Below are 18,476 nucleotides of genomic sequence, written 5' to 3'. Positions count from 1 at the left end.
TGAATGTAAATGTATAGCCTATATCAGATCGTGTGCCGTCTTGGGGAGGGTGGTGGGGAGGAAGGGGGAGAAAATTTTAAACTCAAAAGCATATGGAAGTGATTATTGATAAATCAAAATAAATTAATAAAAAAAATAAATTGTAGTTCTTTCCCCCCCTCTTTAATTTTACCCTTTAGGATCAGGAAGTCTGTTTTATTTGTGACTAATTCCATCCAATTATTATCCTCCCTCTTAATAATCCCCCTTCTTATCCTGCCTTTTTTCCCTTTTGAGTTTGTTATATTCTATACCACCTTGTGAGTATGTTAAACCTTCTTTTGTCTGTTTGAGATAAAAGTGAGGATCATCCAATGAATACTCCCCTCACTCCTTTCTTCATGTTTGCATTTTCTTCTTACACAGTTATGAGAAACAGCCTCTTCCTTCCTTCACTAATGTATTCTTCCTTATACTATCCCTTGTCTTTCCCTTCTTCAAATCCTGAAAATAGAATCAATCCGTACCTAGGACCTCTTTTTCTTTTTTACCTTCTCAATACCATTTGAAAACATTAGATTCTGAAGAGTTATTTTTTCTTCTTTCTTACTTACCTGATGTGTGGCTTCTGCTAGACATTTTAACCTCCCTGAATCTGCTTTTCCTCATTTATAAAATGAGGGGATTTGACTGTATATAGCTAATGAGATCCCTTCCAGTTCTGGCTGTATGTGCCTCTGATTTACCAGAGGCCATGGTCAAGAGTTATACAGTATGATAAAACAAGAATGGCTTGTGGTCTATATAGTAGAAGGAGAAGCCACTCAATAAGATCACAGATCCCCTGCCAATACTGGCAAAATTTGAATGTTCTCATAGAGCCTTACTATTTAAAGAAAGTTTTACATTTCCTCAAGTTAAGATTAACCTCTAACCTTTGTGTACTTCAGAAATAAATTCATTTTCAGAAGCCATTTTCATATTGGCAGGCTGAATCACCTCACATACAAAGGAAAAACCTGATATAGCAATGGAGTTCAAACATTAATTTGGCAGCAGAAATGTGTTTAAGAGTTGGAGGAGGGGAGTAAGTCCAGACCTTGTGGCTATGCACTGCCATCTGTATTTGATAGACTCTTTCCAAGTGTATAAATTATATTCTAAAATATCTTAACTATTTTTAACTTTTTAGTATATTTTTCATTTGAATTGTTCCATATCTTTAATTATTCCACATATGTACTAAAACTATGACCAAACACACTGAAAAAGCAATATTTCTCTTTTTAATTTTTCCCCTAACTCACCTTTACCCCATGCCTAGACTAAGTAGCTCCCACATTATCACCCTTGGATGGAGAGATTAAGAGAGAAAAGAGTGAATAGAAGTTGATTTGATCTCATTCAGGAAGGAAGGGTAGGTAGTATATGAACTGCAGCCCATTTATATATAGGAAACCCCTGTCCAAGGAAAATCCCGAGTTGGACTTTCCAAAATCGTCATAATAATTGTAACTACTTCAGAAATCCCAGTGATCGATATGCCAAGTTGGAGAATCACTGACCATACAAATTAAATTTTTCCAACCAACTTACTGTTACCTAATATTGTCACTCTCCTTCACATATTTTGGCCTGCTAGAATCAGCATCTCAGTTCCTCAACCTTTCTCTTATTCATTCTCCTCATCTGCATCTGAGTCATTGCTTTCTGTATATTCTTCTGTCTCCTGTGACAGTATCATGGTTAAGACATAAAATAAGTATAATAATCCAACATAGGGATTTCTCAAACTACAAAAACAATAACCATGCTCACCATTCATAGAATGAGCATTGGATTTGAAATGAGGTTCAAATTTGCTCTCTGGTTGTATGATTTTTGGTAATCTTAATACTCTGCCTCTTTAGCCTTCCCTCTTCTATAAAATGAAGGGATTGGACTAGACCTATGAGACTGCATCTACCTCTAAATATTGGATCCTAAGACCATATATTTCTAACTTTTCTATTTTAAAACTTGATGAACAAGGAGAGTGGGTCATTTTTTAAAACATGTAAGGGACTATTTGTAAGTTTCTAAAAATATGATTCCCACATATCTGTCCTGTTAAAACTAAAACAAGGTAATCTTTGTGATTTACAGTAGATGAGCAGATATTACTTCAGGGTAATTGAAATATTCCCTCTCTGGACTTCACACAACTTTGCTTATGCTCTTTTATGTATTCATCATTGTTATTTTGTGTTACAGTTATTTGAATATGTGTCATTCTATGAAACTATAATCTCTATTGGGGGTGGGGGGCTGTCTTATTCAAACTTTGTAGCTTGCTTTACCCCTACTTTAAAACAGCTTATCATACAAATAGGCATTATTTAATAAATATTTGTTGAATTAATGAAATATATAATAGATTATGTATATTCTAGCTGATAGAAAACATTGCTAGAAGAAGAGTTTGCTCACTTTTGTTAGGCTACCATTCTTTCCTATACCCACTGCTCTATAATTTTTCTTTGGAATACCACCTTGATTTGTCCAGGATGAGAATACAAACTTAGCTATAAAATATATTTCTTTAAAATCAGTCTTGCTAAATATATTTTGGATACTTCAAGACCTCTGAAGAATTTTGAACCACAAAGTATAGTACTTTATAATCTACTATGAGTTTTATTTTCCTCTTGCTTTATTTATTCTATTGAAGTACTGCAGTGTCTAAGAGTGAGTTGATTTTCTTATCAGAAAATGTCAATCATCTGGGTTCCCAAGTCATTTTTTATACTATGGTGCAATTGTTCTGATCTATGGAATATTAAACATTGGGGAATGAGGAATCTTTGTATGGTGTATGAGAAATAATATTTATCCATACATAAGCAAAGATATATATATACATATATATATATTACTTGAACCAAATTAATAATGTGCACATATACATATATTATTCATTTCCAAATAATTAGACATTGATATGATTAAAAAATTATAAATTCATAAAAATTATTGAATTTATAGTAGCTCTTTGTCATTACATGTTTTTTTAGCTAGCAGATGCTGATAGAATATAGTAATCCACAAAATTTCTAAAGAAACCTCATGCTTCAAAAATTTGGGAATCTTACTGGTATACTATGTGTCCTATGACTTCCCTGTCTCCAATATTTCTCCATATTTGTCCCCACTTCTTATATTTGTCTTTACCTACCTGATCAGTAGTTTCTGGTTTTTTTTTTTAATTTGTTTGTTTTGTTTTGTTTTGTTTTCACTTAGTTGGACCTTCCTGTAGCTTAGCTTGTTTATGTGAAAATTATTCTCCATTGCTAGTGTGCTTTTTGGTAGTTAGAAAGTTTGAAACTATTATTATTATGAAGTAGTAAACATTTATGGTTGTATGTTGTTAATTTGTACCTCTTCTAGGAATGAGGTTAGTATGAGAAGTAAATAATCACGTGTGGTGTTGTGGTCTAATGGAAAGACAGCAGGAAACTTTTATTCCTGCTGACTGTGCTACATGATTCTCCTTGGGAGTGCTAGCTTGATCTGACATAGCAAAGAGAGTACTTTCAGTATAAAGTGAGACTTGGTTATTTTAAAAAAAATACGTATATTTTGCTTCTGGCGGGGGGAGGCAAACGGTCTATCTCTCAAGAAAGCCCAATATACTAAAGAAAAAAAGAGGTATTGATTTTATCAAACATTGAGCCAATAAACCATGCCTTTATAGGCCTGGTTTTACAGAATGCTTTAGAAATATTTTTTCTATAACACTGTAAAACATTTTTAAAAAGATATGTATTAAGGTGAGATGGGCTTCTTTAACCGTTATAATAGGGCAAGGAGATAGCCTGAAGTGAACAAAGGACTGCTCAGTGGGAAACATGCTCCAATCATCAATTCACACCTGTTAACTACTGCAACTAGACTTTCTGAAATCACCAGGCATGCCACTTAGAACCTAGGCATGCCATTAATCCATTCTTTAGAGTTACTGAAATGTATTATACCGAAACTGTTCTCTTGCAATCTTCCCAATTAAGTAGGTGTGCTCTTTATCAGAGTGCTAATTAAGAGGATTTTACTGTATTTAGAATTTTTGGTATGTTCTTCCAGATTAGAAATATTGTGTGACTGGGAATAAACTGCAGATACCTTAAAACAAAACAATTCTATGTGTTGGGATAAATTAACCCTTAAGGAATTTAGGATTTTTGTTGCTATCTCTATCTCAGTTGCCAGTACAGTTAAAAAGATGCCGGTAGCACTAGTATTCTGAGACCTTAAGGGTTGAAAACTCATTTCCAGTTTTGTAATATGTTAATATAAAAGTAAGGTTGAATATGTGGAATTTTTTCCAATTGGTTTACTGAAAGGTACTTTCAGATTTAGGAGGGATGCTAGAGGTTATTTAGTCTAACTTCTCCTCAGATCATGAATTTTGTCTGCAATATCCTCACAAATGGTAAACTAGTTTCCATTTTAAAACACCTTTAGTGATTATAAACTGCATAACCCATTAAATTGTTGGACAGCTCTAATTTTCAGGAATGTTTTCCTTTTTAGGTTAAATTATGCCTTTGTATAAATTCTACCAATTTGTCCTGCATTGGTGGTTTGGAGCCAAGACAAATAAGCCTTAATTTCCATGTGACACTCATGAAATACTGAAAATCTTTAGGATTACTCCTATATCTTTTCTTTTCTGGAACAAATATCCCAAGTACAAATCACGCTTTTGCCACTTACTTCCTGTGTGACTTTGGGCAAGTCTTAACCTATCTGGTTCCTCAGTTTGTTCATCTTTAAAATGAAGGATTTGGACTAGATGGCCTGTAACTTCCCGTCCTTTTCTAAGTCTCCATTACCCTATGATCCCAGTTTATTCAACAAGAATGTTTTTTGGTCCTCTTATCATCCTCTTCACTTTTCTTTGATTTAGTCTCAGTTTGCCAATTTCTTTTCTAGAATAAGCCTTTCAGAACTTGATGTAATACAGAAGATATAATCAGGATATCTGCTGTGTACCTGGCACTGTGCTAGGTGCAGGGCATGCAAAGGCAGAATGAAACAGTCTGTCAACCTTCAACAGTTGCCTTAATTGGGGTAGAATAGCATGTGTGTATATGTATACATATCTATTTTATATATAGTATATGTAATGTGAGTATGTCTCTATACATATATATTTATGTCAAATATGTAAAAACAAGATAAAATAATTTTATGGAAAAGGCGTAGGTATAAGATGCAAGATAGTTAGTCAACAGTAGAATAGGACCACTATCAAGAAAGCACTAATTTGCATAGTGGGTATGAAAGAGTAGACAGTAGTGGTCAGAAAGGGAAGCTTCAGCCCAAGCAGCCCGTAACTCAGAATCACAGATTCTGAAAGGATTCCTTGGGTGATATATTGTCATATCCTTCACAGTAACAAAGCTAATGTTGATTTGTTTATCTTTCCCTGATAATAAAAAAAGAAGACCCCTCTTCATAAAGCCAATTTTTCTAATGATGCTTATATGGTTGCAAGCAGTGGAATATCAGTTTACAACAAACTAATGTTAGGTATCACGCAGAGGTCAGTGGAGGGGTACATGATGGATATGACTAGCTAAGATTATTTTCAACTCTAAAATGCTTATAGGCATTTGTTTTTATGAATATCAGACAGAAATGGTACTAGGGATGTTCTGTGGACAGATGGCACAGGTGGATTAAAAAAAACCTGCGTTTTGTAATTGAATACAGCTTGGTTTCTGGTGACTCTCTAAAAGCATCTTCTGGAAAAAGCCAGTAGCAGAGTAGCAGATAGGATAACCTAAATAATATGCAAGTATTCTCACATGGTTTTAATTCCTTCATTTAGATGTCTATATTTTGGTAGTTTTTTTATTCCATTAAAGGTAGATATTATGAATATTTGGCATGGTACCATCTATTAAAACCATTGTTAAATTTTTGCAGTTTACTTTTAAGTTCTTAAGATTGTAAACAACAATGCTATCTGTTATGATACTCTTGTTTCAGTTAGAATTATTTTTGGAATTCTCAGGCTCTGAGTTTTTTATGTATTGTCTGAAACAGCAGGATCATAGGACCATACTCTTAGACCTGAAAGTGACCTTTCAGTTCCCTAAAGGCTGTTGAATCTAACACCTTCATTTATAGATGAGGAAACTGAGGTTGAAAAAGGTTAAGTGGTTTACTCAAGGTAATATAGTAAGTATCTGAGACAGGATTTGAACCCAGCTCTTCATCATTCTAAGTTCAGCACTTTATCCACTGTGCCACCCAGATGCTCTTTATTAACCTTCTTCCTCCTTTTTGATGAGGAAGTGTTAATCTTTCTAATAGACCTTGTGTTTTGTTAATGTTACGTGGATTTTTGTTGAGATACTTTACCAAATTGTCACTGTACATCTCACTGTACATTAAGACTAGTATTTTGTAGATCTTAATTATATTATCCTTTTGAACTTTGACTTTAGGGTCCAAGTAAATTTCTTTACATATCCATCCACAGCTTTTTCCTTAAGAGCTTTTTGTTCAATGGGTGATGTGTGGAGAAGATAACAATAATAATAATGTCATACAAAAACATCACTTGATGTTTATAGATAGCATAAAATGATACAGCTCCATTGAAAAACACATTAAACAATTTCTTCACCTTTGGAATCTTCTTGTAATGTTATTTACACTCATTAAGTGTCAAATTCTTGGTATACATTTAGTATACATTCTTAGAAAATCGAAGAGATTGAGAGTTGCAAGCTTCTATCTGGAAGTCAAATTGGACTCGAGAAAGGTGAGTCTTACAAATACTTAAAGCCTTCAGTTTCTATTTTTCCTTGGTGTATATTAAGAATTTGACACTTATCAAGTCAAAAATCAAGTTTTGATAGAATTGGAGAAATATTCCAGATGTGAAGAATCTATTTGATGTGTTTTTCTCCTTAATGGAGGCATATAACTAGATGTCATCTGTGTACATTAAATGATTAATAAGATGTTTGTGTGTTATCATTGTTGTTCTCATTCTCATATTTGATGGAGGCCATGTAGAAATAGTCTTGGAAAAATTGCCGTTCTACTTTTGTTCCTTTTTGTTTAATACTTTTCAAATTATTGTGTGGACTGGTAAAATGTTTGCTTTTTATAAACAAATAAAAAGGTTTGTATGTAAAATGTATAGGCTTACTGAATGTATCTTCAGGACAATTTTTAGTATAAGACGGAATGAGAGGAATTGTATGTACTTCATCTTGTTCCCACATGCCTTTGATTTCTTCCACTTGGTCTTCATATTTCATTCCATGTAATTAGGAGATCATGAATATTCAGTAATGGTGGTGTCGATTATTGTGGTATTGTTCTTTCATTTATATGGGTCAATGTTATGTCTGGGTAACTGTGGGTGATTTTTATCTGTAATGATGCTCCAGTTCCAGTATACTTTTCTGATGAATTCTCAAGGATATTTTGGGGGTTTGTGTTGAATTCTATTGTTTATTATCTAGTAGTTTATCAATCAACAAGCATTTATTAAGTTCTTACTCAGTAATAGATGCTGTATTGTGCAATGGAGCTACAAATTGATGGCATATACATATATAAGTATATAAGCAAAAAGTACAAGGTAGTTAGGAAGGGAGAGCATGAGTTGGGGAGAAGGACTCACAAAAGACTTCCTTTTCGAGAGTGGTACTAGACTATGTCTTGAAGTAAGACCAGTGTTCTATCAGGTGGAGGTGATAAGGAAGTGCATTCTAGGGATGGTAGAAAGCCCACTGGTGCAAAGGCATGAAGATGGGAGATGAAAGGTCATATATGAGGAGCAGAGAGAAGGCCAGTTTGGCTAGACCACAAAATGTGGGAAGAGGAGTAATTAATAATGAGGGTTGAAAATAGGAGAGGATCAAGGTTGTAGAGGACTTTAAAATCCAAATATTTGTTCAGAGTTTGTATTTGGTCCTAGAGGTGATGAGAAGCCATTGTAGTTGATTGTTTGGGGAGTGAAATGTTAGGACCTGCATTTAATCACTGACAGCTGTGTGGAGGATGGATTAGAGCAGAGAAAGACTTTAGACAGAAGAACCAAATAGGAGGGCTTTATTTTTTGCAACGATCCAGGTGAATAGTGAGGAGGACTTGAACTAAGGTAGTGGCAGAGTGAGAGAAGGGTTAAGTTATGAGAAATATTATGGAGTTAGGAAGAATAAGATTTGACAGCTGATTAGATATATCAAAGATAATGCAGAAGTTATGCATCTGAGAGACTAGAAGAAGGATTATGCCTTTGGCAGAAATAGGGATATTTAGAAAAAGGATAGGTTTTGAGGGAAAAGCTAATGAGATCTATTTTGTACATTTTAATTTGAGGTGTCTCTGTGACATCTGGTTTGAAACACCCAGCAGGTAGTTTAACTGAACTGAACACAGAACTGAAGCTCAAAAGTGAACTTCAGGCAGTAGATCTGTGAGTCATATGCATAGAGATAATAATTAAACTCATAGAACTGATAAGGTCACCTAAAGATTGTCCAGAGAGAAGGAAAAAGTCAGTAGAGAATTTTGGGACACAAACAAAATAAGGGGCTTTTATATGTATGATGAGCCAGCAAAAGGAACAGTCAGAGACTTAGGAGAATAACCAGGAGAAAACAGTGTCACAAAAACTCAGAGAAGAGAGCATAGATAGGAGGAGAGTTAGGTCAGTGGTGTCAGTTGCAACAGACAAGAGAAAGATGCACAGGAAGAATGAGGAACATCATTGTGGTATTTAAGATAACAGCTGTTAACTTTGAAGAGAGCAATTCCACATAAGCGATGAGACCAGATTGAAAACCTGATTGCTAAAAGGATCGAGGAAACTGAAAATAAAATTTCATTTAAAAATAAAACAGACAAAATATTAGCAAAAAGATTACAGCAACTTATCACAAGAATAATACACTATGACCAGGTAGGATTTATGCCAGGAATGCAGGGCTGGTTCAATATTAGGAAAACTATCAGCATAATTGATCATATCAACAACAAAACTAATAGAAACCACATGATTATCTCAATAGACGCAGAAAAAACTTTTGACAAAATACAACACCCGTTCCTATTAAAAACACTAGAGAGCATAAGAATAAATGGAGTCTTCCTTAAAATGATAAGTAGCATCTACCTAAAACCTTCAGCAAGCATTATATGTAATGTGGATGAGCTAGAAGCATTTCAAATAAGATCGGGGTGAAACAAGAATATCTGTTATCACCACTGCTGTTCAATATAGTACTGGAAACATTTGCTTTAGCAATAAGAGAAAAAAAAAGAACTTGAAGGTTTTAGAATAGACAAAGCTATCACTCTTTGCATGTGATATGATGACATACTTAGAAAATCCTAAAGAATCAAGTAAAAAACTACTTGAAATAATAACTTTAGCAAAGTTGCAGGCTATAAAATAAACCCAAATAAATCATCGGCATTTCTATATATTACCAACAAAGCCCAACACCAAGAGATAGAAAGAGAAATTCCATTTAAAGTTAATGTAGGCATTATAAAATATTTAGCAGTCTACCTGCCAAAACAAACCCAGGAACTATATGAACACAATTATAAAACACTTTTCACACAAATAAAGTCAGATCTAAATAATTGGAAAACATCACTTGCTCATGGGAAGGTCAAGCTAATATAAAATGACAATTCTGCCTATAAGCTAATTTACCTGTTCAGTGCCATACCAATCAAACTACCAAAAATTATTTTATAGAGTCAGAAAAAAATAATAACAAGATTCATTTGGAAGAACAAAAAGTCCAGAATATCAAGGGAACTAATGAAAAGAAATGCTAGGGAAGGTGGCCTAGCCATACCAGATCTTAAATTGTATTATAAAGCAGTGTCAACAAAACTGCTTGGTACTGGCTAAGAAATAGAGTGGTGAATCAGTGGGATAGATTAGGTACACAAGACACAGTAGTCAATGACTATAGTAATCCACTGTTTGATAAAGCCAAAGACCCCAGCTTCTAGGATAAGAACTCATTATTTGACAAAAACTACTGGGAAAACTGGAAAAAGAGTATGGCAGAAGCTAGGCATAAACCAAAATCTCACACCATATACTAAAGTAAAGTCAAAATGGCTTAATGATTTAGATATAAAGGCTAATACTATAAGCAAACTGGAAGAGCAAAGAATAGTTTACCTGTCAGATTTATGGAGAACAGAAGAATTTATGACCAAATGAGATAGAGAACATTATGAAATGCAGAATGGATAATTTTGATTACATTAAGTTGAACAGTTTTTTTGCACAAACAAAGCTAATGCAACCAAGATTAGAAGGGAAGCAGAGAACTGGGAAAGAATTTGTATAACCAGTGTCTCTGATAAGGGCCTCATTTCTAAAATATATAGAGAACTGAGTCAAATTTATTGGAATATAAGCCATTCCCCAATTGATAAATGGTCAAAGGATGTGAACAGGCAGTTTTCAGATGAATAAATTAAAGCTATTTATAGTCACATGAAAAATACTTTAAATCACTATTGATTAGAGAAATGCAAATCAAAACAATTACTGAGGTACTACATCACACCTATCAGATTGGCTAACATGACAAAACAGGAAAATGATAAACGTTGGAGAAGATGTAGGATAATTGGAACATTAATGCATTGTTGGTGGAGTTGTGAACTGATCTTGCCATTCTGGAGAGCAATTTGGAACTATGCCCAAAGGGCTATAAAAATAAGTATATCCTTTGACCAAGCAATAGCACTTCTAGGGCTGTATCCCAAAGAGATCATGAAAAGGGGAAAAGGACATGTACAAAAATGTTTGTAACAGCTGTTTCTGTGGTGGCAAAGAATTGGAAATTGAGGGGATGTCCATCAATTAGGGAATGGCTAAACAAGTTGTGGTATTTGAATGTAATGGGGTATTATTGTATTATAAGAAATGATGAGCAAACCGACTTCGGAAAAACCTGGAAAGACTTGTATGAATTGATGCTGAGTGAAGTGAGCAGAACAGGGAGAAAATTGTACATAGTAACAGCCACAATGTGCAATGACTAACTTTGATAAACTTAACTTTTCTCAGCAATGCAAGGATCTAAGACCTCTCTAAAAGTCTCAAGATGGAAAATGCTTTTCACATCCAGAGAAAGAACTGTGGAGTTGGAATGCAGATCTAAACATACTATTTGCTCTTTTTCTTTTATCTTCAGTTTTGTTTTGTTTCTTCTTTCTTGTGGTTCCTCCTATTGGTTCTAATTCTTCTTTACAACATGACTAATGTGAAAATATGTTTAATAGGAATGTATATGTAGAGCCTATATCAGATTGGATGCAGTCTTGGGGAGGGAAGTGGGAAGGGAGGAGGAGAAAATTTAAAACTCAAAAGCTTATGAAAGTGAATGTTGAAGACTAAAAATAAATAATTTAAATAATATAATGGAAACATAACCTATCACAGATTCACAAGCTCACATTATGATAGGGATGTTTAAAAAGATGAGTTAATAAACATTTATTAAGCACCCCAAAAAAATTAAATAAAACAGACAAACAAACAAAAGGAACTATAGGCTAGTATAAAATGGAGGAAACTGGTATAGATAACTGTTTCTAGGAGCTTGACTGAGGTAAGGAGGAGAGATACTGGACAATTTCCTAAAGGGAGGGTCTAGTGAAGGTTAAGGATGGGGAGAGTTGGTCATGTTTGAAAGCAATAAGAAAGGCACTGGTAAATAGTGAGGAGCTGGAAAATTGGGGAGATAAACCAGTATTGGTTGCATTTTGTCAAGCCTTCACTATTACCCTATGAAGTGCTGTCTGTTTATTCCAGAAGTATTTCTCTAAGTTTTTAACCTGCTTATTATTTGATCTGGCAACATCTATCTCTTTCTCTTCCTTCTTTTTGAGGAAGAAGTCTTCATCTATCTGTAGCTACCTTGGGGTAAGGGGCCCTTTGTTTCATTGATATTGTATGGATTTTTGCTTGGGTACTTTCAAAAATCATTGTCCATTTTACTGCTCCAAAGAGATCAGTTAAGACTGCTATTACAAGGTATTACTCACTTAATAATATTCTTCTCATTCAATTTTAACTTCAGAATGCCATTAAGTCATTTTGATAGACAGCTGCCATAGCTTTCTTCCTGATAACTTCATGATGACTATGTCTTGATTTAAGAAGACCAAAGTATTTCTTAAGTATCATCTTTATCCATTGATTCTATTTAACTTCCAAACTCAAGTTAAATTTTTAAGACACTTATTTTTCCTTGATGTCCATTAAGATTTTGTACTTATTGAGTCTAGAGGAGATTTTATTATCATTGGAGAAAGTTTCTGTGAGATAATCAGTTAGATGTCTTTTTTTATTAGAACCATATAATTCCATGATGATAATGTTATTCTTAGGAAAAGGTTTATAAAGCAGACATTCAAAAAGATGAGAAAAAAGATAGTAAAAAAAAAGTTTCAGATCACAACAAGCCTTAGACTGACTACCTTAGTTTTATATTTTCATGTAAATGTTAATAAATACTTGTAATATGAAGGAATTTTTTTTTTAGTGAGGAAGTCTTTCATTAAGATTGTGTACGCATGAACATGCTATTTGTTTTTCATTGTGGTTGTATCTGACATCATCTGCTTTGTTCATTTTTTTAAAAAATTATTCTATGTCATGTCATACAGCATATATATGAACAACATATATATGCATATGTATGAAAAAACCTTTATTAATATTTCTGATGCACAAAGACCTTTATCAAACAACGTCTAGTATTTTTTCAATTTAGAGTTATAAAATAGGCAAGTAGGTGACACAGTGGATAGAGCACTTGACCAGTGGTTAGGAGAGTCTGAGTTTAAATTTGGCCTCCAACACTTATTAGCCATGTGACCTTGGGTAAATCACTTAAGCTCTGCCTCAGTTTCCTCATCTATAAAATGAGAGTAATAATAACACCAACCAGCCTGGATTGTTGTGATAATAAAATAAGATATTTGTAAAGTGTTTTGCAAACCTTTAAAGCACTATATAAATGTTAGCTATTATTATTGTTGCTATTGTTTTCATCATCAGTTTTATGATTTCATCAAAATAAATATCTGAACACATTTTGATATATAAAGTATTACATTATTTTTAGCATTCTTTTCCTTTGTATAAAAGAAAAAAATACAGTTCCAAGCATTATTCCTTTCTCTCTTTTTAAAAGAACTTTTTAACTGTGCAGAACTAAAAGATAATAATTTTAGAATTCTAAAAGCTTTTGTAAGAAAACATCATAGAATGTTATTGCGTGAATGTAGTTGGACTTGCCATGCTGTCTTTTAGAGTCAAATGCCAGTTATATGTAACTGATATTTGAGAATTAACAAAGAAGTTTAGAGCTAATAAAATCTATTTACATAATATTATTACTGAGTTAAAATCAGATCTTCCATCCTTCTAAAAGAATTTTAAAATTCAACAAACTTATCTTAATAACAATCTCTCTATAACAGTTAAGTTCATAATGACTTCTTTGTTTTGGGGAAAATTACATTATCTTCATATTCAAATATTTTTATATTATCTACAGGTCAGATTTATAGCTTATTATAAAGATCCATATTTTGAAGTTCTTTGTAACTTAAATTTTAAATACAGATTTAGTAAGAAGAATTGTAATACAATATAATGCTGATTATTGCATGCCTAAATATTTTTAAAAGAGGTGGAAATGGATTTTTAAAATTATTTTTCTATGGCTTCAGTAGCTGGGATGATTACTTTCAAATGAACAGCTGCACCTTTAGTGCCTACAGGCTTAAATTAAGGTCCCCAAGTCCCATAGGTTTTACATTCCATGACATGTTAGTAAGAAACTTACAAATATAGAAAGGCTCATGTTCTGAAGTAGAATTTAATCCATGTAATATTCACAATTAGTACAGTAAATAAAATTCAGTCTACTCAAATTCTAAAGGCCAACTATTTACATAAAGAGAAGAGATCAGTGGGTTTCTGTCAAGGCAGAATGATAGCAAAAAGAATTTTCTTTTCAACTTACTGATCTGGAAGTATTCCAGAAATCATTTAAAACAATTTCTGCTTTTCCTCTAATTCATTAATGTTTTAATTGAAAATTCCCCATAACTGTTCTTATTAGAATTTCCTTTCTTATAAGACTAAATAAAATAGTCCTAGAATCTGAGGTTTATAAATATTTTCATTTCAGGAATAAAAACAAGATTCAAATTTTAAGTCACATTTTTTGTCTTCATTTTCATAAATGCGATTTAGGACATCAGAAAAGGGATAATAAAATGTTCTATGTTCATTTTAAATAACATGAATATTATGATTTGTTTCTGATAATAAGTACTAGTTTTAATAGCTAAAAATTCATGGAGTAGTAATGATCTCTAGATCTAGTATGTCTAACAATATTTCTGCAGTATTTCTTTAAATGTTCCAACTTGTATCTTAAATAACTGTTTTTCATCTAAACTTTCAGAAAATAGTATGAAGAAACATTGTCAGAAAAAAAGGACAGTGCCTAAACTACTTATTTAATACAGCCCCTGTCTTCCTTAGTAAAATAAATATTCTTGAATTGCTAGATACGTTAATGAAAACCTTAAACTTAACAAAACCATTCTATTACTGTACCAAAAATTATGTCAAAATAGTAAAATCTTTTAATTGTGCTAACTAAATATAATTTGACTAATTTTAGAATTAAAAAGATAATCTTACCATTTGAGTAGATTTCATCTAGCTATCAATGCTATAAAATAGCTATATACACTAAATTTGGGGTTTATATGTCTAGTCTTAAACTATTAGTTCTGTCTCTCCATTTATCATTAACTATGTTAGTGTAGACCAGTAATTATTTAGTCTTATTTAATGAAAATGGGAAATATAATTCCTCTCTTTCCTCAGAAGATCTAGTGAAATCTTAGAAAATCTACAATGTAGTTATGTTTTCCTTTACCCTTTCATCCTTATGTCCTAAGAAAACTATATTCCCCTTTTCTCAGCATAGGAAAAGTTACGAGGAAAACTTTTTTTCTCACTCCAGTACTTTGTTTAAGATTCATGGTTTGGGCAATATGTATTGGGGCTAACACATAGATTAATACTTGTTTCATTTAAAAGGGTTTTTTTTTCAGAATTAGGGTGACTAGATCATAGCCATCATGTTAAAAGTAATACTTCCTAGTATCTCTAGACTTTAGGAGCTACAGTATTCATCTCCCCTTCACACCTCTTTTTTTAGTTTGGTAAGAACAGTCAAAGGGGCAGCTAGGTGGCTCACTGGTTAGAGAACCAGCCCTGAGGTCAAGATGACGTGAGTTCACATCTGGCCTCAGACCAAACACTTGACACTTACTAGCTGTGTGACCCTGGGCAAGTCACTCAATCCCAATTGCCTAAGGAAAAAAAAAGGATTGGTCAAGCTGTTTGATTTCATGAGCCTCTGTTCCCTATATCACCTCACAAACACACAAAAAAGAATTTTTCTACTTCAAGAAGAAAAGAAAAAAAGCAATACCCTCAGCAAAGCATGGTGCTTTGGGTAGGAATTGATATGGAAGAGGGGAAATCCCTAGCTTCCTTCAAAGCACAGCTTGGCCAGGAAGAAGGGGGACATCTATAGAACTTTCCTGTTCTCTCCAGTTGTTAGTGCCCCCCAAGTTACTTTTTGTTTCTTCTGTATTACTTTTCTGTTTATCTGTGTGTATATATACATATGTGTGTCAACATACATGTGTGTATATGTATATTTCACTCAGTTTGGCAGAGATTATTTCATTTTTGTCATTGTATCCCCAGTTAGTTACCTGCCACATAACAAGTGTTCAATAAGTGGATTGTATTGAGTTGACATTAAATTTAGTTGTATTGAGCTGAAACGGCAGGAGGAGAAAAGTTGCTTCAGTGCTTAACAGATTGGAGGGAGAGGGTATTTGGTATTAACAATGTATGTATAGTTTTGAATTCTGCAGCCCTGGTCTTTAAGACCATTATGGAATTGGTTTAGGGTGTACTTTTCCCTTTAAGGCCTGCCACCAAAAATGTACTTTAGGTAATAGTTTCAAACATACTGAAAGAATCCCGAATCTTTGGACATACACATGTGTCAAAATGCATCCTATAAAGATATTACGTTAAGTTAATAAGAGTGATGGGTTTCCAAAAACACTTGCTGCAAAGCAGCTTAGGTTAATTTCCACCTGTTTACTCTGCCACCACAACCCTTAAGTATAGAAAAGTGATAAGATATATTGCTGGCCCTATAGCAGATACCTGAATGTCTCCTGTTTCACTTTGTTATTTTCCTTTGAGAAGTATATGACAAATGTATTACATAGTCAGGGAGGTTATTAATAATAGGTACAGAGGAAGGGTTTTCCCTCTTTGTTGTTGTTCAGTCATTTTTTCAGTAGTGTCTGACTCTTCATGACCCCATTTGGGGTTTTCATGGCAAAGATACTGGAGTTGTGTGCCATTTCCTTCTCCAGCTCATTTTACAAATGAGGAAACTGTGGCAAACAGAATTAAATGACTTGCCCCAAGGTCACACAGCTAATAAGTGTCTGAGGCCAGATTTGAACTCGGCAAGAGTCGTCTTCCTGACTCCAGGTCTGGAACTCTATCCACTGTGTCACCTAGCTGCGCCAAGCTAAGATTATGAAACACATAGTAGGTTCTTAATGAACAAGTACATCTTGATGGATTGATGAAACCTTTGTAGATGCACTATAAAACTAACCACCTACAAATCTGACTCAATAATGAGTGTTCTAAGGCAACTCACAGCCTTACTTTTGAAATTAAGGTCTAAGTTCTGAATAAAAAATTCTCTGTTCAATCACCTAAAGGAACTTTGAAGTGTCCATATTTTCTAGTAAAATCAGCACCTAAAAATAGAGTTTAGGGCAATCTTCTGATAAATATGGAGATCTTCTTAGTTTTCCAGAAGTAATTTTTTGTTTTTTCATCATCTCAATGAGATCACTCATTATTAAAAGTATTTCCAGCCCATACCATACTACTTTAACATCCAAACAGGTTATAGGGGTTTTTTGCAGGTTTTACAGCATAGAATCTAGAAAATAATTGCGTTCAAAATAAATTTCCTGAAGAAAAGGGCAGTTATTTTGAATTATAAAATATGTCAGGGCCTACAATTTCTTAAGTATTTTGTCCTGTTTAAATGTTTTTTTTTCCTCTTAGTAATTGTATGTGTAGGAGGAAGTATTATCAAATGCTCATAATCGTAGGATGGCATAAAAACTATAATTTCAAATTGAACTTACCTTCTAAGCAGATTTTCTTAAGTGCTTTTGTTGATCTGAAATATATTTTTTAAAATGTTGAACATAATATGTACTATTATTCTTCTCTGATAGTGGTCCACTTTCCAAAAGGAAGGTCAGTCACGGTGTATGTCTTTCATTCTGTACTAGACTTGGAATCAATTTTTTTAAAGACTTTTTTTGTGCAGAGACTTGAAGAATTTTAAAATGTATATTTCTTTTTTCATCAAATTATGCAATGATGAAAAAGCCATTAGTTTCCTATGGTCAAGTTGAAATACCTTCATTTCTTTAAAATAAAATGACTTGGTTCCATAGTAGCCCTTATATTACTACTTTGTCATAAACATTATTGAAGATATTTGTCTTGGGAAAATATTCTGAGAAAAATCTTAGTATATATGTCTAAAATTAAATCCACAAGTTGCAGGTAGTTTAAATAACCATGTTACTAATTAAAGAGAATAGAGATGCCAGAAAAGAAGAGATAAGATTGAGGAGGAGGAAAAGATTTGAGGATATGGACATTACAGAGAAATCTACTCTGTCTAGCTGTAGTTCATCTAAACCAAAAAGATATACATATATGTACAGAGATATGGAGATATAGATATCTTGGGAAGGGGTATTGGGCACATACAAACTTTTCTTTCACTCCTATCTTTCCAAACCTCCCACCCCACTTTTTTCTCATCTTTCAACTTACATAAGTTGACATCCAATTGAAAGATAAAGTTGTTAGCACCCTTGTATTATTTTGCTGAATTACTATATTATCTTAAGGGTACTATCTTAAGGGTTTTTTTATATTACTCTATAGACTGTGCTTATGTTGGGCAGCTAGGTGACTCAGTGTTTAGAGCGCCAGGCCTGGAGTCAGGAAGACTTTTCTTGCTGAGTTCAAATCTGACCTCAGACACTTACTAGCTGTGTGACCCTGGGCAAGTCATTTAACCCTGTTTGCCTCAGTTTCCTCATCTGTAAAATGATCTGGAGAAGGAAATAAAAAAACATTCCAGTATCTCTGCCAAGAAAATCCCAAATGGGGTCAGTGGAAAAAGAGTCAGACATGATTGAAAAATGACTGAACCAGGGGTGGGGAAGCTGCAGCCTTGAGGCCACATTTTGCCCTCTAGGTCCTCAAGTGCAGC

General features: G+C 33.5%; 1 protein-coding gene across 4 annotated transcripts in view; it reads left to right on the top strand.

The window, feature by feature from the left end:
• NOVA1 (NOVA alternative splicing regulator 1) overlaps nt 1-18,476 on the top strand; it is a 166,143-nt gene that overhangs the window by 93,459 nt on the left and 54,208 nt on the right. The gene's annotated exons all lie outside the window — the stretch shown is intronic.

The sequence above is a fragment of the Vombatus ursinus genome, unplaced genomic scaffold (assembly GCF_900497805.2).
Source record: "Vombatus ursinus unplaced genomic scaffold, bare-nosed wombat genome assembly UNPS02014794.1, whole genome shotgun sequence".
Classification (NCBI taxonomy): domain Eukaryota; kingdom Metazoa; phylum Chordata; class Mammalia; order Diprotodontia; family Vombatidae; genus Vombatus; species Vombatus ursinus.
Note: the sequence above shows the minus strand (reverse complement) of the source record. Positions and strands in the feature narration are given on the sequence as shown.